At 40.6% G+C, this 24,451-nt stretch overlaps 1 protein-coding gene and 1 long non-coding RNA gene across 14 annotated transcripts in view; one reads left to right on the top strand and one right to left on the bottom strand.

Moving 5' to 3' along the window:
• Positions 1–20,248, bottom strand: part of WDFY3 (WD repeat and FYVE domain containing 3) — a 279,628-nt gene extending 259,380 nt beyond the window's left edge. For 8 of the 13 annotated variants that reach the window (XM_045473460.1, XM_045473470.1, XM_045473466.1 and 5 more), the window contains exon 1: positions 20,153–20,242. The gene's annotated coding sequence lies outside the window, so the exon portion shown is untranslated. Of the gene's footprint in view, positions 1–20,152 lie in introns of all 13 variants that reach the window. The other 5 variants (XM_045473462.1, XM_045473464.1, XM_045473463.1 and 2 more) reach the window with 1 other exon arrangement.
• Positions 20,249–21,015: 767 nt separating this feature from the next.
• Positions 21,016–22,168, top strand: LOC123595743. The gene is made up of 2 exons (XR_006711356.1): positions 21,016–21,275; positions 21,577–22,168. It is a non-coding gene; the product is annotated as an uncharacterized LOC123595743 (long non-coding RNA).
• The last annotated feature ends 2,283 nt before the right edge of the window (positions 22,169–24,451 follow it).

Raw genomic sequence — 24,451 nt, 5'->3', positions numbered from 1 at the left:
AAAATAAAAACAAATTTTAAAATAAGGTCTTTATGGCTGAGAAACTGTACAACGTGAAATCTAAATGGGAAAAGATCTGAATCTAATTAAGACAAAAACATGTTGAAAACTTTTAGAAAATATTGGGGCGCCTGGGTGGCGCAGTCGGTTAAGCTTCCGACTTCAGCCCGGTCACGGTCTCTCGGTCCGTGAGTTCGAGCCCCGCGTCAGGCTCTGGGCTGATGGCTCAGAGTCTGGAGCCTGTTTCCGATTCTGTGTCTCCCTCTCTCTCTGCCCCTCCCCCATTCATGCTCTGTCTCTCTCTGTCCCAAAAATAAATAAACATTGGAAAAAAAAAACAAAAAGAAAATATTATTAAATTTTGGGACCTTGCAGACCACATTGTTACTTCTGTAGTAGACACTTCTTGGAGTGGCTAGACAGCCTACAATCCTTCCCTTCTCTGTGCCATGATGAATGGCCTTGAAGGAAAAGATCAGAGGAAAAACCAAGGAAAGATTTAAGGAATGGCTATTTGGGAGGGGGGAAAAAAAAGGAATGGCTATTTGAATGAACCTCTTACAATGGTGCCATACCCTAAAAAATTCCTCACCAGAATCCTGCTACTACCAAATCAAACAAATCAAAATGTAAAGGCTCTTAATAATCACTGGAGAGACGGCTCAAATCAGAGATCAAGTCATAAATCCTCCTGCAGCCAGCCTAGTCCTTGCCTAGTGAGTTCATGAAAACAACCACAACCAGGTGGTAGGAAAAGCAGTTATGCAAGAGATCAATTACACTAAGATGGACCTCAGCTGCTACTACTGCCCAGGATCCACTTGCCTGAGTTCCCCATAGGCACTACTTCTTAGCAGGCAAAATACTGCAAACCCCTTGGATTATAGAAATGGTGAAGGCAGTGGGTGGGGGATGGGTTAAGTAGGTGATGGGGATTAAGGAGGGCACTCGTTGCATGTGGTGTTCAATCACTAATTCTACACCTGAAATTAATACTACATTGTATGTGAACTGGAATTTAAATAAAAACTTAAAATTTTTAAAAATCTTTATTCGTTGTTGAAAGAGAGAGAGCACAAGCAGGGGTGGGGTGGAGGGGGGGGGGAGAGGGGGGCAGGACACAGAATCTGAAGCAGGTTCCAGGCTCTGAGCCGTCAGCACAGAGCCTGACATGGCGGCTCGAACTTACGAACTGCTAGATTATGACCTGAGCCAAAGTTGGATGCTTAACTGACTGAGCCACCCAGGCGCCCCTAAATAAAAACTTTTAAAAAATGGTGATGGCTGATTCTTTCCATAAGAGACACCAACTCTGAAGTTGCCTTGCCAGCACCACTACACAAGATTAACCGAATGTCTCCTATAAATCACATGGCCTTTGATCTAAGCATTCACTTCAAATGGCAGTGAGCGGATGCTCAGGGCCTCATATCAAATAGACTCTTCTTCAGACACAGCTGTGTCCCTAATAGGAAGAAAAGGCTTCTTGAAGCTTCGTGTACCAGTTGTTGCTCCAGCTAAAAACTTCTGAATCTGGGATGCTGAGGCCTACAAGGCTGTGAACCACCAACCAGTAACTGCTGTTTCCTATCTCCAGAATACAATGGCTGAGGGAACCAATGATTTTCGTAGAGTGATTTCTGCTCTCAAAGTTTTGCCTTTTATCTCAAGAACTCTGAAATCTGCTGATCTAGAAGTTTTAGTACCCAATGAGGAAATATTTATACCAGGAAACAAAATAACTGCTTCACTCTATTGAAAGCTGAGCTTATCATGTTCAGTTTGATTTCCTCTCGACAGTAGAAAAACAAGAAAAGCAAAAACAGAGGCTACAGAATTGGCTGGGGGTGACTGTCCCTGACTAGCAAGGGGAGAAGAGATTGCTACTATGACTTTGGGGCTTGGAAGACCACGAGAAGAACTCTGGGAGATCTGGAATACATTCTTACAATACTGTGTACACGTTAAGGTTAGTGAAAGACTATCACAATTCTATACTGTTGGAATTACCAGAGGCTCAGACCCTTTCAAGAATGAAGGATTAGGGGGCGCCTGGGTGGCGCAGTTGGTTAAGCGTCCGACTTCAGCCAGGTCACGATCTCGCGGTCCGTGAGTTCGAGCCCCGCGTCAGGCTCTGGGCTGATGGCTCAGAGCCTGGAGCCTGCTTCAGATTCTGTGTCTCCCTCTCTCTCTGACCCTCCCCTGTTCATGCTCTGTCTCTCTCTGTCCCAAAAATAAATAAACGTTGAAAAAAAAAAATTAAAAAAAAAAAAAAAAAGAATGAAGGATTAGGGGGCACCTGGTGGTTCAGTTAGTTAAGCATCTGGCTTTGGCTTGAGTCATGATCTCACAGTTTGTGAGTTCAAGTCCCGAATTGGGCTCTGTGCTAACAGTGCAGAACCTGCTTGGGATTCTCTTTATCCCTCACTCTCTCTGCCCCTCCACCCCCCCCACCTCTGTCTCAAAATAAAAAAGATATGAAAAATAAAAATAAAAACAAAACAAGAACAATAAAGGACTAGGTCAGCTTGTTAGGAACAGAACCCTGATAAGCCAAGATACTAGCAGAAGGTACAAAATCTGAAGTAAAACAGATTAGGGTGTATGCACTGACGAAAAGCTAAAGATTGAAGCCATCATTTATATCCTTACTAGTCACTGGTGTATAGTAAGTACCCCATCTTTCCCTTTAAACACATTTTCTTTTTATTTCCCTTTCTTTTCCTCCAATCATGCAAATTACAATTTAGCAGTAATTAAATTTAAGTTGTAAAATATCAAGAATCACAATGAAACCAGTGGCAGCAGGCTATCACCTAGACTCAGTATCCCTATGGCCCTGCCTCTGGATGTGGTACCTCAGCTTGCATGGAGATTTTCTCCCACTAAAAATGCATCAACAGATGGGACAGCAGGGTTATCTTCTGCATTTACGTAAGTGGGGAGGAAAAGGAGGGGAAAGAAAAGAAGGGAAAAGAGATTAAACTACTAAAGGCTGAGATATTCTACATATTTCCTAGGAGGGCTGCCCCACTTTTGATTTCCCCTTCTTAGGGGTGGCCCCCAGCACACAAGCATAGACTCCTGGGATTATAACTATGCCTCATAATGCTTGTCCCTGTCTCTGGGAGACAGATACCTGGTCTGAACAAGGTAATCTAATCCTTTCTTATTGGAATATAAAAACTGAAAAGGCAAGGCAGGGAGTCTAGAGAGAAGGTATAAAAAATGCTAATGAGGGGTGCCTGGGTGGCTCAGTCGAGTGTCTGACTTTGGCTCAGGTCATCATCTCACAGTTTGTGGGTTTGAGCCCCACATTGGGCTCTGTGCTGACAGCCTCGAGCCTGGAGCCTGTTTCCCTCTCTCTCTGCTCCTCTCCTGTTCATGCTCTCTCTCTCAAAAATAAACAGTAAAAAAAATTGTTTTTAATTGTTAATGAGATCTCTAGAGGTCTCTATTTTTTTCTGATCAAGCCCCACTTGTTCAATTTGTCATTCAATGTCCAGTACAGATTCCAAAAATGGCTTTTGTTCCCTTTAAGCTAATGACTATCAGCTAACCGCAACCCCCAAAATGCTATTATGACTTCTAGGAAGTAAAAAGAGTGTGGAAGGTTCTCATTTTAATGTCAAATTATCATATTTTTTTACTTCCTCTTACCCTGCTCAAAAAACTCAACTCCTAACATATTGTACTTTGCCTCCAGAATCATGACATTAGAACCCTCATGCCTACCATGCTTTTTCATATCCTCTTATTTTGCAACAAAGCGTATTTACTCCAAAGCTTCAGTTTGTTCACTTCAACAGCAGTTCCCTGTTAAGACTTTACAATGAGGCATCAGCAGTTCTCTGCAACTCGTGATGCCTTACCAGTGCCAATAAAGCAAAGTAAATGATTACTGATTAACAATGGAAATGAATTTTTTCCTTAAAAGATATTTAGTATAGGGCACCTGGGTGGCTCAGTCAGTTAAGCGTCCGACTCTAGGTTTCGGCTCAGGCCATGATTTCACGATTTCATGAGCTCCAGCCCCTCATCCGTCTCTGTGCTGACAGTGAGGAGCCTGCCTGGGATTCTCTCTCTCTCCCTCCCTCTCTCTGCCCCTCCCCTACTCATGCTGTCTCTCAAATAAATTAACTTAAAATAAAAAGATATGTAGCATACAAATGTCAAAGGGCACCTGGGTGGCTGAGTCAGTTAAGCAGCTGACTCTTGATTTGGCTTAGGTCATGACGTCACGGTTGGTGAGATTGAGCCCCGCATCGGACTATGAGCTGACAGTGAAGAGCCTGCCTGGGATTCTCTCTCTCTGCCCCTCCTCGGCTTGCTCTCATATTCTCTCTCTCTCTCAAAATAAATAAAACATTAAAAAAAAAAAGTCAAGCTCAGCCTGCTTCTCCTGTTACTTAAATCCTAGGTCACCAACACAGACTCATGACAGCAGTTTCAGCCCCAATCTTCAATTCCAGATCAAGTCGTTACTTTTTTTTATTTTTTAATTTATTTTTGAGAAATAGAGCATGAGGGGCAGAGAGAGAGACACAGAATCTGAAGCAGGTTCCAGGCTCTAACCTGTCAACAAAGAACCCAATGCAGGGTTCGAACTCCCAGACTGCGAGATCATGACCTGGGCCAAAGTCTGAGGTTTAACCAACTGAGCCACCCAGGCACCTCCAGATCAAGTCGTTATTAACACTAATCCACCTAACCCTTACACCCCAGATTAGATGACAAGGGATCCTAGCTTGTTCTGATACACCCTCTGCTCTATTCTTACCCTTTCTGCCATTTTAGCCCTGTTGATACCTCAGTTATTATAACTAGGCTTCTGTTTTGACACTTTTAGAGGTTCCCAGTCTGGTCCCTGCCTTTTCTCTTCCTAGGACTGGGACACCTATTTTTGCTTACCAGTCCCAATCCCAAGGACAGAAATCAGGCCCAGTATCCACAAACAGAATTCTCTGGCAGTCACTCATACGTGTGTACATGTAGGTACTTATTTTATTCATTTACACACACACACACACACACACACACACACACACACACACTCTCTCTCTCTCTCTCTCTCTCTCTCTCTCTCTCTTTCTTTCTTTAAGATTCCATGTGCTTCTTTACCTCAAATTCACATAACAAAAGGTTGCATGGATGGCTCCCTGGCCGTCCTACTCCTAATATGGCTTACCAGAGACCTTTCCTCAACACCTGTAGTTTAAACGAGAATGGCTGCAACATGCAGTACTATTTCTAAGTGTGGACTCCTTCCAGTCTGTCCTGTATAATAGTAACCTCTGCCCTAGTCTAAAACTTGGCCATGTTCTATCATATCATTAATACAAAAAACTCTATCAAATCTTGAGATATTGTACAAGTAAGCAAACTTACAGAGTTTAGAAACAAACACATAAGCAAAAGAAAAAAATTATTTTCTAAATGGTAGGACTGTAAACTTTGTAATACAGTTATATTAAAATAACATAATATGATTCTTGGACATATATATGCCAAAAAAATTTTTTAATCATTAGATTATAATTTTTTAAAGTAGAGAAAAACACAAAGACTATATTACATTTTATAAATATATTCTATTATAGCATATAGAAATGACCATTTTATTCCCCAGAGTTCTAAGCAGTAATTTCTTGATTAAGAAATTAATAAAACAGATAAGGTATATCAGGGCAGTAAAACAGTGCATATGTCTAGTCATATAGATTAATATCTCCCCTTATTTTTAAGATTTTATTTATTTTTAAATTATCTCTCTACCCAACGTGGGGCTTGAACTTACAACCCTGAAATCAAGAGTCACATGCTCTACCAACAGAGCCAGCCAGGTGACCCAATTAGTATTTCTTCTGATCAATGCTGAATACTCCCTTATGAAACTTAAACTTCTAATTCTATTTGGTACCCAATATGGGATTCCCCTCACTTTCTCCAAAGTCTGGCTTCGTTATTATTACACCTTCATTAAAGTTCCCTCTCCTGGTTTTCCGTACCTTGATTCCTAACTAAAAAGATCAAGCCACAAATGGGATCATCACAGGTATAAGGAAAAACTGCAAAGCAGCCCAAGATTCAAGGAAAAAGGTGTGTGTACTTACCCTAGGTAAGCCAAGAGAGTTGCAGCACGAACAAGTACAATGACTAGTAAGGAATCTCAAATACTGTGGCTAGAGAAGGAAGCTAATGAAACTCAAAACAGACATTACCACAATATTTAGTAATTATCTGTTCATAAGGCAAAGTAGTTTACTAGTTCTTTGAAATGAGGAATAGTATTTTATCATTTTGACATTTTCAGCACAGAAAGTAGACAGTTCATAAACTCTTGCTGAGGGGTGCCTGGCTGGCTCAGTCAGTAGAGTATGCAGCTCTGGATCTCAGGGTCATGAGTTCAAGCCTCACATTGGGTGTAGTGACTGCTTAAATAAACTTAAAAAACAAAACAAAACTCTTGTTGACTGAAAAAAACAATCAAGAACTCAGACGATAGTAAGGAGTGTCAAATATACTCAACTTAGACCGCAATACAGTCACTGTGGAATGACAACTTCCAGGGAAAATCTTACTCTAACAAAACCAAGTGTGATATGAGTTCTAAGTTCCTCTTCCCCAAAACAACTCCCTATCGATCATTACGTGCAATGAAAAATGCATCCCGTACCATGGATTAATTTCATTTATGCTTACCCTTTCACCAGGCAATTATTTTCCTCTGTTCCAATTTTGTATTACTATAACCGTTTCCTCAATCTAACACTATGTTTAATATTTATTTTTTAAAAATCCATTTTATTACAGGCATCTGGGAATAAGTTAATGGCTAATATATCTTCTAAACTGCTGTTCGCAGACACCTTATAGTGAGTTGAATTCTCATGAAGAAAACAGATATGATGGGAAAATAATAACGTAATTTAGTTTTAACTGTAACTCCAATAAGCCAGAGGATTCTTTACTAAAGTAGTCACTTTGCCATCTTTAAAAAATTTTGTAAAAATAGGACTATTTTATTGACCCCTTAGTGACAGTAGATGATGAAATGCACCAAACTCAAAACTTGTGTATAGTACTTAACTCCGCTACTCAGAAGGATGAGACAAAAAGGTTTTAAATACCAAAATCAGCATGCTATAAGAGCATTTCTAAGCTTTAACAAAACTGGGAAGAAAAAAAAAAAAAAACCGCATGCAGATGTGATTAATTGATATAAGCATGCTTGTATTAAATAATACCACCAAAACAACAATTAGGTACTGGAATGCAACTCTTCCATTAAAATAGCACTTGGCAAATGATTCTCACTGGACTGGACTGGAATGATGTTTTGACATCAGGATATGCAAAGCAACTATTAAAATCTACACTTAACGTAGGTGTTAACAAGCAGAGTAGGAAGAAAGGCTAGAATATGAGGATCCTTTTAAAGATCTTTCAACACTGGCAAGCAACAGTCAAAAAATGGCTCATTTTTGATGAATGTCTTAGGCTGAGAAAATTCAAAGTGCATGCAAATTCATAAAGAAAAAAAAAGAATAAGCTTTCTAAGAAAGATACAATACTGTTCTCCAAGCTATGCCTACAGATCACTAGTATTTTAAGAATTGTCATCTCAGAAAGGCTATTCGGCATGTATTTCTCCTGCCCTGCCCCAAACACACGAGTACATGTCGGTGGTAATGGTAGCCTCCATGCCTTTCGACAGCTGCCATGTCCTGTCCGGCTTCCCCACACCCTCCCGAAAGTACAAACACCTATGCCAACCCGTGTGGTTGGTTAGGTTATGCAATCTAACACAAGCTGGGAATCACTGAACTTATTTACTCTGGTGACTCAGATTTAAATCTAGGTCTCTGTGGAAAAGGAGGTGGAGAACACAAATGAATGTGTTGACACCATTCTCCACTAATATTTATTACATAACTAAAGCAAACTCAAAATATTTTCTGCTCTTTATATAGGTTTGGCCAAGACACTATAGCTTTCAGAAATGCTTTAGGTCTGACTAGGTCCAGCATAGCATTGGCTACATTGAATAACCTCAGGTAGAACGATTCTCCTTTATACAAAATTCTTTCTCTCCCTCTCTCCCCCTCCTTTTCCCATGGTGTTGTCATTCAACCCCACTGTCCCTTTCCTTCTTCCTCCAGCCTCTTCTTCAAGCTGCCACCAAGAGCTACCTCTTAGCAATGAACTTCACAATGTCAAGATAAGTTTTCCAATGACATTTCACTCAGAGAGAATAGAAATACTTTAAACACAGGAACCAGAGAAATAATAAAACAGCAATAAAACTGTTCTCATTTTGACCAAAGAGATAACTCACCTATTTTTGGAGTTACCAAACTAAGATGAAATATATATATAGCACATTTGTCATTAATCCAACAGATCAAATTATCTTTAAAAAGAATAAAATCGGGACGCCTGGGTGGCGCAGTCGGTTAAGCGTCCGACTTCAGCCAGGTCACGATCTCGCGGTCCGGGAGTTCGAGCCCCGCGTCAGGCTCTGGGCTGATGGCTCGGAGCCTGGAGCCTGTTTCCGATTCTGTGTCTCCCTCTCTCTCTGCCCCTCCCCCGTTCATGCTCTGTCTCTCTCTGTCCCAAGAATAAATAAACGTTGAAAAAAAAAATTTTTTTTAAAAAAAGAATAAAATCATATTTAGTACAATTTTCAGGGTGACCTAGCTCTAAAATACTTCAGGAGCAGAAGTAAAGTTTTCATGTTAAAAATAGTTTTCCTAAATGTTTTACTTTATTCCTAATCCTTATCTTCATTATTTAAATATTAAAGTCAGACTAATTTCTTCCTAGAAAACTCATCTGACAGTAAAATCGATTTATTTTATAATTTCTGTAATTCTGACATAAGCAAGTTTCAATATTCACCAAGGAAATCCCATCAATCTCCCTGATATTCAGATCAAACATCATCTTAAGATTCCCCTAATTGTCTCAACTAAAAGTAACCTTTCTACTCACTAAGCATCCACAGAACTTCTGTATCTCACAGACTAATCACATACTGTTCAATTACTTATGAATCTATCTTACCTTCACCATATAATAAAGGTATTAGAAAACTATACATGTCTTAGACATCCATGTAGCTCCCAATGCACCCAGCACAGCATACTGTAAAACATTTAATAGATATTTAGGAAAAAATATAGAATTACTAATATACATTATTAGCATCATTTTAGAGTCTATTTACAGTGTATCATCATTTTGGGAAATAAGAACTAGGTTCTTAGAGCCAGCTGAACCCCTTATACTTGATCTAATTTAGTCACTAGTCATTACACAAGTCAAGCTAAATAAAATTATTAGGCAAATCAATGATTTTCCTAAAAAAAACTGACACAGAGTTTATTTTTATTTCATACTTGTTTATTTAAACATGGCATTTATCATCTAAATCACCTAATACTGTGTCTTAATGAGCAATGTGCCATGGGGAAAGAACCTGGGCTTTAGAGTCAGAGAGACCCAGGCTTTTATCAAGGAAAACTGATTATGAATTTACCAAAAGATTTCTAGGGCAAAAAGAATAAAGAAACATAATAAAACATGTATTATCATTCTTTCAGTCGATAATGAATAGTTTTAGAATTCCTAAGAGTGACAGTAAACATTTATTTTCTTAAGACTTACATAATTTTGTGACAACATGCTTATTACCTAAGTACATTCATTCACTCAACAAATGCTTACTGAGGGCCAATTATATCCCTATGTGTATGTGTTTAGAGAATAAAACTTGCTGAAATACATTATACAATATGTGGTAATGTTCTACAGCTGTTTATTCATCTACACTATAAATACCCCTCTGCTTTTCCAAAATCTCCTCTACATTCAGTACAGTGATAGAGGGTACTTAATAAATATGCCTTAACTAACTGTCCAATATTTCTTTGTCTATATTCTGTTGCATGTTAAGAATGAAAGTTCACAGTAAGCAAATATAGTAATGATTAAATAAAGAAGTCCAGCAAAGCAGAATTAAGAATGCCATGTAACTGAAATTTTACATGACTGTATCCAGTGCTGTGAATGAACTACCCAGTGGAAAATAATCAGCCATTTGCCTAGTTACTTGTCACCCTTTTTACAGCAAATGCAGGAAAGAGACCTTTGTCTGGTACCTACAGATATAAGGCACAGAATCTGAATTTGTAAATGCTAACATCTTCACCCTGAGGTGAAAATAAATATCAACATTCTTGTATTTGTCAACATTTTTCAAAATAAGCAAGATCATTATGCTTTTAGTAATAAAACACAAATCAGTATTATATTATAGTCATGTAAATGTTACCACTAGGTAAAGAGTGATATGTGAAAGGTACATGGGATTCTACAATTTTTGCAACTTCCTGTATTTTATAATTACTTCAAAATACACAAACACAGGGGCACCTGGGTGGCTCAGTCAATTAAGCGTCTGACTTCATTCGGCTCAGGTTGTCATGATCTCGTGGTTCATGAGTTCGAGCCTCGCGTTGGGCTTTGTGCTGACAGCAGGGCCTGGAGCCTGCTTCGGATTCTGTGTCTGCCTCTCTCTCTGCCCCTCCCCTGCTTATGTTCTGTCTCTGTCTTTTCTCAAGAATAAATACCATTAAAAAAATTTTTTTAAAAACTTAAAAAAACACATAAAAAATATATGTATCAGTAAGGTAATAACAGTTTGAATAAATGTTAGAGAAGTGAAAGCAAATATATACATTGCTTTCCCAAATTCAAACACTCAGAACATACTAAGAGATCTGGATATTTTGAGAAGATACTTGTGGTTTGTCTTTGTTTTTTTTTAAGGATGTATTTTAAGTAATCTTTATACCCAACGTGGAGGTCAAACTCACAACCCTGAGATCAAGGGTTGCATGTTCCACCAACTGAGCCAGTCAGGAGTGCCACTTGTGGGATTCTTTTTCAACTGCTGAGTCCTAGAGGCGCCTGGGTGGCTCAACCAGTTAAGCATCCGACTCTTGGTTTCAGCTCAGTTCATGATCTCACAGTTCATGAGTTTGAGCCCTGCATCAGGCTCCATGCTGGTGGCGTGGGGCCTACTTGGGATTCTCTCTCTCCCTCTCTCTCTGGCATTCCCCTGAAGGAAGGTAGGGAGATGAGGAGGGGGAGGGGGAGGGGGAGGAGGAGGAGGAAGAGAGGGAAGAGGAGGAGGAAGAGAGGGAAGAGGAGGAGGAAGAGAGGGAGGAGGAGGAGGAAGAGAGGGAGGAGGAGGAGGAAGAGAGGGAGGAGGAGGAGGAGGAAGAGGAGGAGGAGGAGGAAGAGGAGGAAGAGGAGGAGGAGGAAGAGGAGGAGGAGGATGAAGACGAAGAGGAGGAGGACGAAGAGGAGGAGGACGAAGAGGAGGAGGAGGAAGAGGAGGAGGAGGAAGAGGAGGAGGAAGGAAGAGGAGGAGGAAGAAGAGGAGGAGGAGGAAGAAGAGGAGGAGGAGGAAGAAGAGGAGGAGGAGGAAGAAGAGGAGGAGGAGGAAGAAGAGGAGGAGGAGGAAGAGGAGGAGGAGGAGGAAGGGGAGGAGGAAGAGGAGGAGGAAGAGGAGGAGGAAGAGGAGGAGGAAGAGGAGGAAGAAGAGGAAGAAGAGGAGGAGGAAGAGGAGGAAGAAGAGGAGGAAGAAGAGGAGGAGGAAGAGGAGGAGGAGGAGGAAGAAGAGGAGGAGGAGGAAGAAGAGGAGGAGGAAGAAGAAGAAGAGGAGGAGGAGGAAGAGGAGGAGGAGGAAGGGGAGGAGGGGGAGGGGGAGGGGGAGGAGGAGAAAAGCCTCGAGTCCTAAGGGTGCCTGGGTGGCTTAACAGTTGGTGGGTCATGAGACTGAACCCCACACTGGGCTCCATGCTAAGAGTAGAGCCTGCTTGGGATTTTCTCTCCCCATCTCTCTGCCCCTCTCCTGCGTGCATACACACGCTCTCTCTCTCTCAAAATAAATAAACTTTAAAATAAATAAATAAATATTGAATCCCACATACAATAATTAATCATCTCCTAAATTATGCAACTTATAAAGTAAAATTCATGTGTGTGGATGTTTTACTTAGAGCAAGAAATAAACCTACAAGGTTCTATGTAGATATAAACAAATTAGTTGTCCCCTCTGAAGAAAAAAAATAATACAAACTAATTCTGGCATGAGTTTTTATATCAAATAATGGCTAAGTAGAACACCATATGCCAACTATACTTCAATAAAAAATATATTGGCTATGTATCAAATTCTTACTTTTCTTAGGCTAATATTAAATTAACTGGCCTCGTTAAGTCCACTCTGGCTGAAGAAGAAAAAAACAGGCTACGGAGAAACATACAGGAAGAGGAAGCTGGAACTGCTATTTAAAAATGCAGCAGGGGCTCCAGGGTGGCTCAGTCAGTTAAGTGTCCGACTTCAGCTCCGGTCATAATCTCATGGTTCATGAGTTTGAGCCCCACGCTGGGCTCTCTGCTGACAGCTCAGAGCCTGGAGCCTGCTTTGGATTCTGTGTCTCCCTCTCTCTCTACCCTTTGCCTGCTCACACTCTGTCTCTCTCTAAAATAAATAAACGTTAAAAAATTTTTAATTAAAAAAAATTAAAAATGCAGCAAATTCATCAAGTATTGACAACATACCTTTTACCTGTGTCAAAAGTACCCTGTAGCATGATCCCTCTCACAACATAGGTACCAAGGGCTTAAGAACTGAGGAAAGCAAAAAGAATTAGTGTCAAAACTCAGTTATCACTATTATTTTATCTAAGGGCTCTGCAGTAGAAAGGACTGTCAACAGATGAAGAATCAGAGGCCAGATGGGACAGGTCACAGGCCCAAAGTAACACAACTCTCTAATGGCAGAGGTAGAGCAAGAATTCAAATCCCTTAATTTCTGGGCCTCGGAAATGCCATTATAAATAGGCACTTATCTTTCATAAGTAGTAATAATGAATACTTTAAAGGGATTAGGCCATACACAAAAGAACAAATAACCGTAATTAGTTTATTAGGAAAAAAAAAATTCTCATCCAATAATCTTCTAGACTCCAAAATACAAGTACAGTACTTTAAACCCACTATAGCTTCACAACAATTAGTTGACTTAGTTATTAATCTAAGCTTGGAACTTCACCAAAATGGATGGTAGATACCAGTACCACCTAAGTCTGTTTTCCTTGCTAAGCAGATTCAGTTTTCCTAAGGCTTAACAGTGTCTGCTGCTGGGTCAGCGTAACAAAAAGAAAGGGTTGTCAAAGTGCACCCACAAGTCTCAAGCATGCTCAGGTACTGTAGCACCTGACCACCATAATGCTCTTTTGCAGAATAGCACAAACAATGATATATTGAACTTAAAATAACTAAATGCATTAATATTATCCCAAGTCATACGCTAATATACTGCATACAAATAGAAGCAAGGACGATTTTTTTTTTCATTTGTGAGAGAACTTAAACCTAAGTCACTAGTAATTTTCCTTGACCTAAGAAAACCAACGTACAAATTTAATAGTAAGACCACTCTATTAGAGAAATAAAATGAAGGCCCTACTCACGCATAACCATTAAAACAGCGACAACAAAAAAAACTCAAACCCAAAACAAAACAAAAACTCAGCACTTAGAGAAATTATAATTTTGTTGGTCACAATACAAATAGTACCCACAATAAGCAGACTAAGATATACAAAGTAAAGGACCTATCACCACCAGGCCTGTCACAATGGATTACAACACTATGGAAGATCAATAATCCAATATTTATGTTATACATAAGACAGCCTACTGCACACAATGATTTTTAGTAAAACATAAATGGAAAAATTATTCCTATCCCTAACATATGGTACTTTAAATGCTCTGCCTCTTCTTACAGCTTTTGCGGGTAGGACACTTGGGATCTCCCACCATCCTTTCCCTGCAGGCTCAAAGACATGCAGGTACTGGGGAAGGAGACAGTCAGACAGAATGTGGAAGCCAGAGATGTAAGGACTGAGGGATTCAAGAGTTACTGGTAAGAGTTCCAGGCTTAAGATGATACCTAGATGTTCTGGGGCTGAAGACTCCCTGCTAGAGCCGGCCATTTCCCCAAAGGCCTGCACCAGGATAGTAAGGTAAATCACCAACTCTAATTGTTTGTTCAACCAAATGAAACTCACTAAGAAATACTGTCTATTTTATTTCTAGTACTAGACTTTTCACACCCTGCTCCTGCTTGAGTTGTTTATAGAAGTGATATTCTAGACCTATCAGTGGTTTACTAGTCAGAGGCCCAGTAATAAAATAGCCCCCAAAAATTCCTGCCGAAGAAAGGAAAACAAAAGTGCAAGTGAACCAAAAACTGTGCAATGACCACCATCTATTTAGCCTGGAGAGAAATTATCTATGTTTCTCTGTTACATTTACATTCGCTGCTAATGAATGAATGAAAAAATTTCTGAAGTATTTGTCATTTCTTGAGCTTGTGATTAGAGAAAGGGCAAATAAGGCAGTAGAGAAAGAGGTTAAGAGATTTGGGGGAAGCTTGCCCATGGGTTTAAGGGAAGCAGAAGAAAGAAGAGGCAAAGGCTGGTACACGGGTGTGCACTTAATCATTCACCCAGTATTTACTGAGCACTTATTATGCACAGCTCATTGCTCCAGCACTAAATGCACAGTGGTCAGCAAAACATAGAATCCACATTCACATCAGGGTAGCAGTCACTACACAGTACTGTTAAGTACCTCTTACCCAGTTTTCAGTAATTAATCCCATTTTCAGCAATTCTAAAATTCAACAGACATTAATTCAATGAAATAGGAATTCAGAGGTTTAAAAAAAAAGTTAGGGCCTCAGCCTAGGGAGAGGAGACAAACAAAGCAGCTATTAAGTAGGGGTATGACAAAGAGTGCTAAGGGAACACAGAGGAGGGATAATCTAGCACTATTCCCAGTAGAAGGAAAGGCTTAAGGTAAGAGAGGTGGCATACTTCAGAAACCTCAAGTAGGAGATAGGAATGCATCTCTGTCCATGGAGAGGACGCACTCTAGGGTCAAACTCACTGAGCTCAGAAGTCAAAGTCCTCACGCTGGCCTGCTTGGTCTGCCGGAGCCTCCACTAGCCTGACCCCAGCTCTCACCTCCCTCCGCCGACCCCTTGCTGTTGTCTAGACATCTCAAGCACCCTCCCCTCAGCACCTGCTCTTCTCGCAGATCTAAAACTCTCATTCCCTTGAATATTTTGAGTCTCTGCTCAGACGTCATAATAGAGCCTTCTCATACAGCCCTCTATAAATGGCACCACACCCACACCTCAGCAACCTACTGCTCCCTAACTCCTTACCCAGCCTTATGTTGTTCCATTGCACTCATTACCAACTGACAATAGTATACACTTGTCATCAGTCCCCCTCTAGAATTTAAGTCCCTTGATAAAACTCCATCACCTAGAACTCTGCAGAGCACTCAAATCTTTTTCTTTTTCTTTTTTTAATGAACAAATGAATGGCTGTCAGAGAGGAGACTGGAGAAGCTAGAGCCTGGTCACAAACACAGAGCTTTGTACAGAATAGACCCCATGCTTTAATGGCTCTTTGATGGCTTAGAATCTATTAAAAGATTTTAAAGAGGAGGAAAAAAAGCATATTGAAAAGATCATAACCGTGTATTTTTCCAAATTAAAAAGGAAAATTTGTTTTGGAAACAGGGTGAGAGGAAGTGATGAGCAGAGGTGTGACTACAGCTAAGGAGAGTATGTATAGAAGGGCACTGTAGCACTTCAGCTGAGAAACAGAGGCCTGAATCAAGGCCTCTAAGGAGGAAGCAGAAGAGGAGAAATACTTAGAAGACAAAAGCAATTGGACCTAGTATGTGCCTGGGGGTGGAAACTGAGGAAGACAAAGGAGTAGAAGATGAAGGCCTGGATTCCACTCAGGACAGGGTAGATGAGAATGGCATTTCCTCACATTGAGAAGACAGGCGGCACAGGAAGGACATTTTGGGGGAAAGGTTATGAGTTGAGGTTTGGACAGGTTGAGGTTGACATGCCTGTGGAACATCTCAGTAGGTATGCCTAAACTAGCTGTTGGATATATGAATCTAGAGCTAAGGAGTATAGTTTGGACGGGTAAAATAAATAAGGAAGAGTTAAGGATGTATACTAAAGTATCACAAATGTACCATTTTTAAATTATGTTTAAATTTATTGCTCCATCTGGAAAAACTAAAAACCATTATAGATCCCAGAATAAAATCAGCACTCTGAATGCCATTAATACTTATTACACATGAGTATGTAACAAATAAAACTTGACCAACTTGATAGTAGCAATAAAAATCAAATATACTGAGGAGCACCTGGGTGGCTCAGTCAGTTAAGCGTCCAACTTCAGCTCAGGTCATGATCTCACAGCTTGTGGGTTTGAGCCCTGCATCGGGCTCTGTGCTGACAGCTCAGAGCCTAGAACCTGCTTCGGATTGTGTCTCCCTCTCTCTTTCTCAAAAATAAACATTAAAAAAAAAAATCTTTTTTTAATCAAATACACTGAATCAAAAATATACACTATAATCTTCCATGAAATTTAGCTTTCCAAGTATTGAAAGTAATGCTATATTCATTTATGTATTAACACTTCTTACAAGTTCCTGGATGAGTTCAAAGATTACATGATTGAACTATTTTTTAAGCCCAAGCAAATTTGAAGAAATGCTTTATAATTTGAGGGGTTTTTTTTAAGTTTATTTATTTCTTTTGAAAGAGAATGAGGGAGAAAGAGTGGGATGGGCAGAGATAGAGGGAGAGAGAGAATCCTAAGCTGGCTCCACTCAGTGCAGAGCAAAATGTGGGATTCAGTCCTGTAACAGCGAGATCATGACCTGAGCTGATACCAAGTTGGATGCTTAACCAACTATGCCACCCAGGTGCCCCAATTTTTTGAGTTTTTTTAAATTCCAAAGTTTTATGAAAAGAAACAAATCTTTACCTAGGTTTTTCTTACCCACATTTAAAAAATGTTAACAGCTAAGTTTTAGAATTCCTTACTGATTCCTTTCAAAAAAGCAATTCATGAAAGGCAATTTCACAAGAAATCAAGAAACATCCTTTAAGTGCTATAGCCTTTATAGTGAGACCATGACTGATGACCAAGCCAAAAATAAAATTATTCAGCAATGCCAATCATAAACTTCCTATGTTGGTTCAAATACTACTGAAAATGAGAAGAAGTCAAAAATGTTGGGGCACCTGGGTGGCTCAGTCAGTGAAGTGTCCAACTCTTGCTTTCGGCTCAGGTCATGATCTCATGGTTCATGAGACTGAGCACCACATGGGGCTCTGTGTTGACAGCACAGACCCTGCGTGAGATTCTCTCTCCCTCTCTCTCTGTCCTTCCCACTCTTGTGCACTCCCTCTCTCTCTCAAAATAAATAAACTTAAAAAAAAAGTCAAAAATGTTAAAGGAGACTACACACATAATAATTGCTGAAATTTTAATAACTGATAATAGTAAGTACTGAATGCAGAGCACCTGAAATTCTTACAGTGCTGGTAGGAATACAAAATACTATAGTCATTTTGGAAAAAAGTTTGGCTATTCGATATAAATTACTACTTTTGATAAATATACCCTTCTCCTAGGACCCAGTAATCCCAACTGAAAATATCTGTCCTTCACATTGTTTATTGAAGCTTTATTTCTAACTGACCCAAACTAGGCACGACTCAAGATACCTTAATATAGGCCATGGTAAGAGTATTTACACTACAAAAAGTAGCAAATACTACAAATTAGGGATTTTTTTTTTTTTTTTTTTTTGGAGAGCAGGTTAACACATTTATCAGCATACCACTGAAAAAACTACTGACACATGCAACAACTTAATGAATATCAAAATCATTATGTCAAGTAAAAGACTCAAAAGATTGCATATTGTAGGATTTCATTTATGTGATATTCTAGAACAGGGAAAACTATAGGTCTGTGAATTAGATTAATAGTTGCCAGGGGCTGGGGGCAGAGGGAGAGAACCTTTTGGTTGGATGGAAATGTTTCTTATCTTGATTGTGGTGATTATCCAATTGTATACATTTGTCAAAACTACTGCATGTATATTATACTTCATTAAACCTGATGACAAAAAAATTAAAGTAGGAGTCATTTATCTCTTAATTCTTTTATGGATGATAAATGCATCATACACACAAAGGGAAACTGGAACTCAGCGGAAATATTGGGAAGGCAGATTTTAACTTACATAAACAGAAAAAGACTTAGAATGTTGAAGAAAGATGTGAACCTGTTATCATATAGGTATGAAAATCAGATGCCAGATGATCCTTCCAAGGATGCTACAGAAATGGCCCTACTTTGGGTGTGATTTCAGATGAGCATCACTAAGGGCTCATCCTCCTTGGGAGTCAGTGGTTCTCAAGTTCCATGATATAGTATGTTAGATAATCTCAGATCCACTTTTCCAACTTTTTTTTTTTTTTAACGTTTATTTTTAAGGAAGAGAGTCAGAGCAGAGGAGGGGAAGGGAGAGGAGACACAGAACTCGAAGCAGGCTCCAGGCTCTGCACTGTCTGCACAGAGCCCTATGTGGGGCTCGAACTCAGGAACTGCCAGATCATGCCCTAAGCAAAAGGGCATGAGCCACCCAGTCACCCCTTAGATCCACTTTTCAATCACTTGTCACTTACTCTTTGTTTACTACATTTTGCAAGACCAGAACATGTTTTCTAATTCGTATCTTCTTTGTGCAGAAATTTTTAATTAGAAATCTAACATTTTTTACATGAATCAATTTCAACACAGAAAAACAAACTAGTATAAATCTGTATTTCTAGCAGGTTGAGAATAGTTCAAAGTATAACATGTACTACTGTGCTCAAATGTCCTAGGAAGAGTTCTCAAATCAGTCTAATGCATATGTATTTCTAAATATAAAAAAAGAAAAACATACCAAGCTATTTCCTGTGCTTAGAGTCCCATGATAAAGTTTTTTTAAAGCAAGATTTATTTTTTGCTAGACCTATGTCCTAATACACACCTAGTTTTTTTTTTAACCAACATATTTTTGGTTCTGTTTTACATTATGTTTGTTATAATTAGCCGGATGGTGGAAACTAATTGTTCTAAACCTGCTCTCAAATGATTCCAACCTGGAAATATACTGCTATCTCAAAGCAAAAGGTTTTGTTCTTCTTTTTTAATGTTTGGTTTTCAGACTACAATAACCATTTGGAACTACCAACTCATGCCCATTACTGAACAAAAAACTGTTTTTCCTATGCATTAGCACCATTCTCCCACAGGAAACAACCATTTTTAAGGCACTGGAAGTAGAGATAAGGATTCACACATATAGTAAACATCCTTTCAATCAGGTTTTATCCGATTATTTCAGCGAAAAGAGGACCTAATAGTGTAGATCTCAGAATTCAATGATAAAAATCAATGAAACGCTGCACCTGAGGATCAAACACTGGCCAGGTGGGCCAAAAGGCTTTTGGTAGGAAAGGTCACAACTGCTCTTTGAACCCCACCGTAACTGTGAATGTTTGCGATGCCACCACATCCCATGCACAAGAGAATAAAAGGGCAAACACCCCAAGAGCATCTAGGTTCCTCGCATAAACGAAGGGTTTCCAGCACAGGGCGTTGGGGGAGAGCAGGGCTTGGGAATAAGCAGGAGAGGCCCGGGAGACAGCGCCCGAGGGATGGAGGCCTCGCTCGGCTGCGCACGGGCGCTGGGGGGGCTCCGGGAGCGGAGACCCCACAGGGTCTGGAAATGGGGCTTTGGCGGGACCCCTATGCCTGGACCGCTAGGTTACACCTTCACCGCTCACTAGGGGCAACGTCCAGCCCTGTCCTCCCCCGCCCCCGAAATACCCCAACATCCCTCCCCACCGCCAGCCGCGCGTGACCCCAACCCCGACCCCACCGCGACGGCGCCCTCTCCAGGCCGCGGTGGAGGACACAAGGCAGGCAGCCAAGACTGATGGCAGCGGCGGCTGGGGGCAGCGCGGTCCCGGGGGAGGGCGGCAGCTGGGCCTCAGCCTGTCCGCAGGGGCAGCGGGCACAGGGCCGCGAGTGGGCAGCGCCTCCGCCCCGCACAAACAAAGCGGCCCGGGCGGGCCAGGCGCAGGGTGGGGTGGGGGGCGCTGGCAGTGGGCACTCACCGGAGGGCGGGCGGGCGCGGGCGGGCGCGGGCGGGCCTGGCCCGGGAGCTGGGACCGCGGCGGGCCCGAGTGCGCGCCGGCGACGGGGAGGGGGCGGCGGGCACAGTGTCCGCGGCGGGGCCCAGGAGCCCCGCGGCGGGGCCAGGGGCCGCGGGCCGGCCTGGATTCTGCGACCGCGAGGTGCGGGAACCGGTCCGCCGGCGCGGGCAGCGGCGCTAGGCGGCCGGGGCAGCGACGCCGCCGCCTTCCCCTTCTCCTGCCCCGGTCCCTGCTCCCCCGCGTCCTCCTCCTCGCTGGGTCCCCGCCGCCGCCGCCGCCTCAGCCTCGGCGCTTCTCGGGCTTCTCCTCTCCATCAAGGCCGGGCCGACCCGCAGGGACCATCCCGGAAAGTGAGGGGTTGTTGCCGTTTCCCGCAGCTGTTGGTGGCCATCTTTAATCCTCCTCCTCCTCCTCCTGCTTTCTCCACCTCCCGCTGGTTGCCTGACTGACTGACTCTGGATCCTCCTCTTTCTCCTCCTGCTCCTCCTACTGAGCCGGCCGCAGAAATTGCACACACTCTTCCTCTCTCCCCTCCTGCCTTTCCTTCCTCTTTCCTTACTTCCTTCCCTTCCCTCGTCTTCCCGCTTTCCCCCTCACTCTTACTGGCTGCTTTCGCCCCCTTTTGCAGGCAGCGGGCACTGGGTTCCCTCCGCTTGAGTTTGGCCCCCGTTTTCACTCCTGCCCCTCTTCCCCCTTCCCTTCCAGACGCACACACCCCAGCTTCCTTCCCCTCGCCCAGCGCTCAGCTGCTCCCGTTTCCCTCTCCCAACTCACTGACGCTTTCCCGTGGTTCCCACCCGCCTCGGTTACAATTTCTCAAAAGACTCAGCTGTGTAAGGACACCTGGGTTCTGCTCTCCCTACCCTACACCCATTTGCTGGATGCTATCAGACGGCGATGGAAAAAAGGAAGACTGCGTTAATTTTACTCTAGCTGGAGTACAAAAGGACTGCCCACGCTAGCTATTTTACTACGCAGCTTTGAAACTCCTGGATGGTGTCGTGTTTGGCTCCAGTCCATTACTGGACCGAGGAGTTGAAGAGCCCAGTCTCAAATGTTGCCTTCCCTCACTGATCTTGAGCAGGTTACCTTAAAATTTTAGGGGTTCCCCCCTTCAATTATTTATACCTTTGCAATCCTAACAAACACAGTGTTTACACGAAATTAACACGCTTTGATAAATCCAGAACTACTGAGTGATCATCAGTTTGCCTCTCTCTCATGTTTCTAACATGATCAACCCAGTAGACACTTTGGGGCAAGCCTCAGTTCTGGCAGTGGAGGCAAACTGAGTCAGCAATTAATTATGAGTGGAGACTTTGAAACAGGCTTAGAGTGGGGAAGTGGTAATACCATAGTTCTAATGACAAATTTTATTTTCCTAGCACTGCAATCTACAGGAGCTTGTGAATTTCCTCTACTGAAAATGAAGCAAAGGGGACGTGCTGATTGCTTCTTTTTATTACTTTGCCTTTGGCAAGTTGAACCCATTTGCAAGGATCCACACAAGGTGGCCCAAGGTTTCTGCTTCTTAAGGATACTAGCTATAAAAAAAAAAAAAAAAAAAAAAAGGCACTTTACCCTTTCAGAATAAAAGGATTAGATGTGTTCAAAGCCCAAATAGGGAGAAATGTTTCCAAATGTAGTTTTAGTAAACTAAAACTCAAAGTGAGTAATTTTTTTAAGTTTAAATCTAAATACTGTTATTATGAAAATATGTTTTAAAGTTCTCTGAAGACAGCATGTTCAACTAAAAATGTTAGTATGCTTTGAGGATCATGGAGATGGGATTCTATTTCTTTGACCATCACAACGTAAAGTGTACCCAGTTAGGTTCCAGATTTCAGCTGCCATCTTTCAAACCAGTCATCCTACTAGAAATGAACAACCTGCATCAGCATCTAAAACTTTCAAACCCACATATGTCTTTGAGACGACTTTGCATAATACATTTTGGAATAAATTATTGAAAACAAAGCACCTTTAAAAAAAGCACCTATATGATGTGTGTGTGTTCTTTTCGGCCTTTTGATGTTTATTCTTTAGATTTTTTGTTTCTCCAGTCTATTACTAAGCAAAATTACCACAAAATTCTTAACTCTTAAGTATTTCCTTATAAAACTGTATATTTGCAGAAAAAAAGATTCAATAACATGAATACATAGTAAGAAAATCAATTGATTTCTAAACACTGAGACCAGCATGCATTTTAAAAGATTTTCAGTTACATATGAGGTTTCAGGAATCTTATTGTAATTTTATTTACACTAAGGAAAGCAAAGTTCTACATTTTTTATTAATATCTTAAATATAAATATTTTCCTGTTGAAAGAAATATGTTGCAATGAAGTTTACGTATAGATCAGTATGCAAATACAGCTGTTTCTTGTTAATGTCTTACAAACTGAAAATCTCAAAGGTTTTTCAATGATACAAAAACGTAGCAAGCTTTTTTCTCTTTTCCTGAAGTCATATAAACACAAGCACTGTAATAATGGATAGTATCCAGAGAAATCAGACCCTTCACAGTTACTTTTTTTGCAGCTCTGTTTCAGACCTATCATTATTACAGCCCTTACCTTCTTTAGTCTTTGTTACTGTATAAGAGTAGTTTCTCTGTCATCTTAGGGTTTGGATATGAAAAAAAAGGTCAGATCAGGTTCTTCCGTAACATGATTATTGTTTCATATGTATTCACCCTCAGATAAACTCAAGGTCCTCCGTAAAACAAAGAATTGTGTTAAAGTGGGATAAACCCTTTGTGCAGAGGCCAGATGGAAAGGGATCCAGGCATGTGCAGCAAACTCCTCTGGGAATAGAGGAACAAACACGAAGGGCTATTTCTAAGCAGAGCCTGGTCCCCAACTTACAGTTCATGAATAAGGTGATTGTGGAGAATAACAAGAGGATATCTGTGACAATAAACAAACAAAACCCATGTTTGTTTTTAACATGATTGAGAATTCTATGAACATGAATAAGCAAAGCATAAGTTTAAATGAAGGTAGAAATAAAAGGTTCATGAAAAATATCAAAAAGTAACAGGAAGAAAATAAAATATAAGGTAATTTTGGAAGATTGTTAGGATAAATAATATGTATTGACAATTTGCTATTTAAGCAATTGTTTTCTTTACATTTGCTTTTAAAACTAAATAAAAAAATTAAACCTGGGCAGGTATATAATCTCAGAGATGAGCATAAATAAATTATAGAATTTTAAGATACGTATTACCAGGACACATAAGTGCTTAACTTACACTGGAACACAAAAACTAAATGGAATAGAAGCTTCAATACACATATTTTTTAAATTACATAACCATTATATTTAAAATATACACCCATTTTTCCAAACTGTCAGGTAGAGCAATAATAGCATATTATTTTTTCTTGTTTGAAAGAACCAGATGGAAGATAAATGGGGATTTCTGGGGTCTCTGGGGATCACGGAAATTGAATGACTATAAAAAAACCATATTCCAGACAAGGGTATAGTCTTGGGGTAAATGTTCAATTTTATTCTCATAATCACTGTTCTTTTAGAAAAGACAATATTTCTGTTCCAATGTCTTCCTCTTTAAACGGACTGTCCAAAATACCAAGTGAATAGTGACAAGCCATATTTATCTGCACTGATTGAAATTTAGTATCATTCTTCACTCCTCAATTTAGAGAACTCCTTATAATTAACTGATGAGCTGTCCTCGAGACATTGCCATTTAGAGTCATTACTGCATTCTAATTGGGGAGAAATGCTTTCAGAAAGTTCCAATTAGAGACTTTTTCTGTTCTTATAAATACATTAGAAGGAGGTACTGAAACATTTGTTTTGTGGGCTTTTTTTGTTTTGTTTTTTGTTTTTGTTTTTGTTTTGGTGGGGAGGAGGTCATAGATTGCTTTGTTCTTGTGTTTTTGCTTAAGTAAATAGCAGAAGATAAAACTTTAAATTTTGAAAAGTAACGACCACTTGAAGAACCTGAATAGTAATAATTTTTGCTTTTGCTTATAATAATGATCATGATTATAATAGAAAAAGTGTTTTCTGAACACTTCATAATTAGTGAATTGTATTTCTACTTAAAGGTTGAAACCTTCCTTGATCTTCAACCCCTTTATATATACTTATGGAGAGTTCAGAGTTTTAAACCAGTATGTTGGCAATGTTTTCACAAGTTAACTATTGTGCTAGGCAGACTAGGTTTATCTTATTCATAAAAAAAATATGTTGGCAAAAAATTTCAAATGGCTTATTATAAGC

Source organism: Leopardus geoffroyi, chromosome B1 (assembly GCF_018350155.1).
Source record: "Leopardus geoffroyi isolate Oge1 chromosome B1, O.geoffroyi_Oge1_pat1.0, whole genome shotgun sequence".
Classification (NCBI taxonomy): Eukaryota; Metazoa; Chordata; class Mammalia; order Carnivora; family Felidae; genus Leopardus; species Leopardus geoffroyi.
The sequence above is the reverse complement of the archived record's forward strand: the minus strand, read 5'-3'. Positions and strand labels throughout refer to the sequence as shown.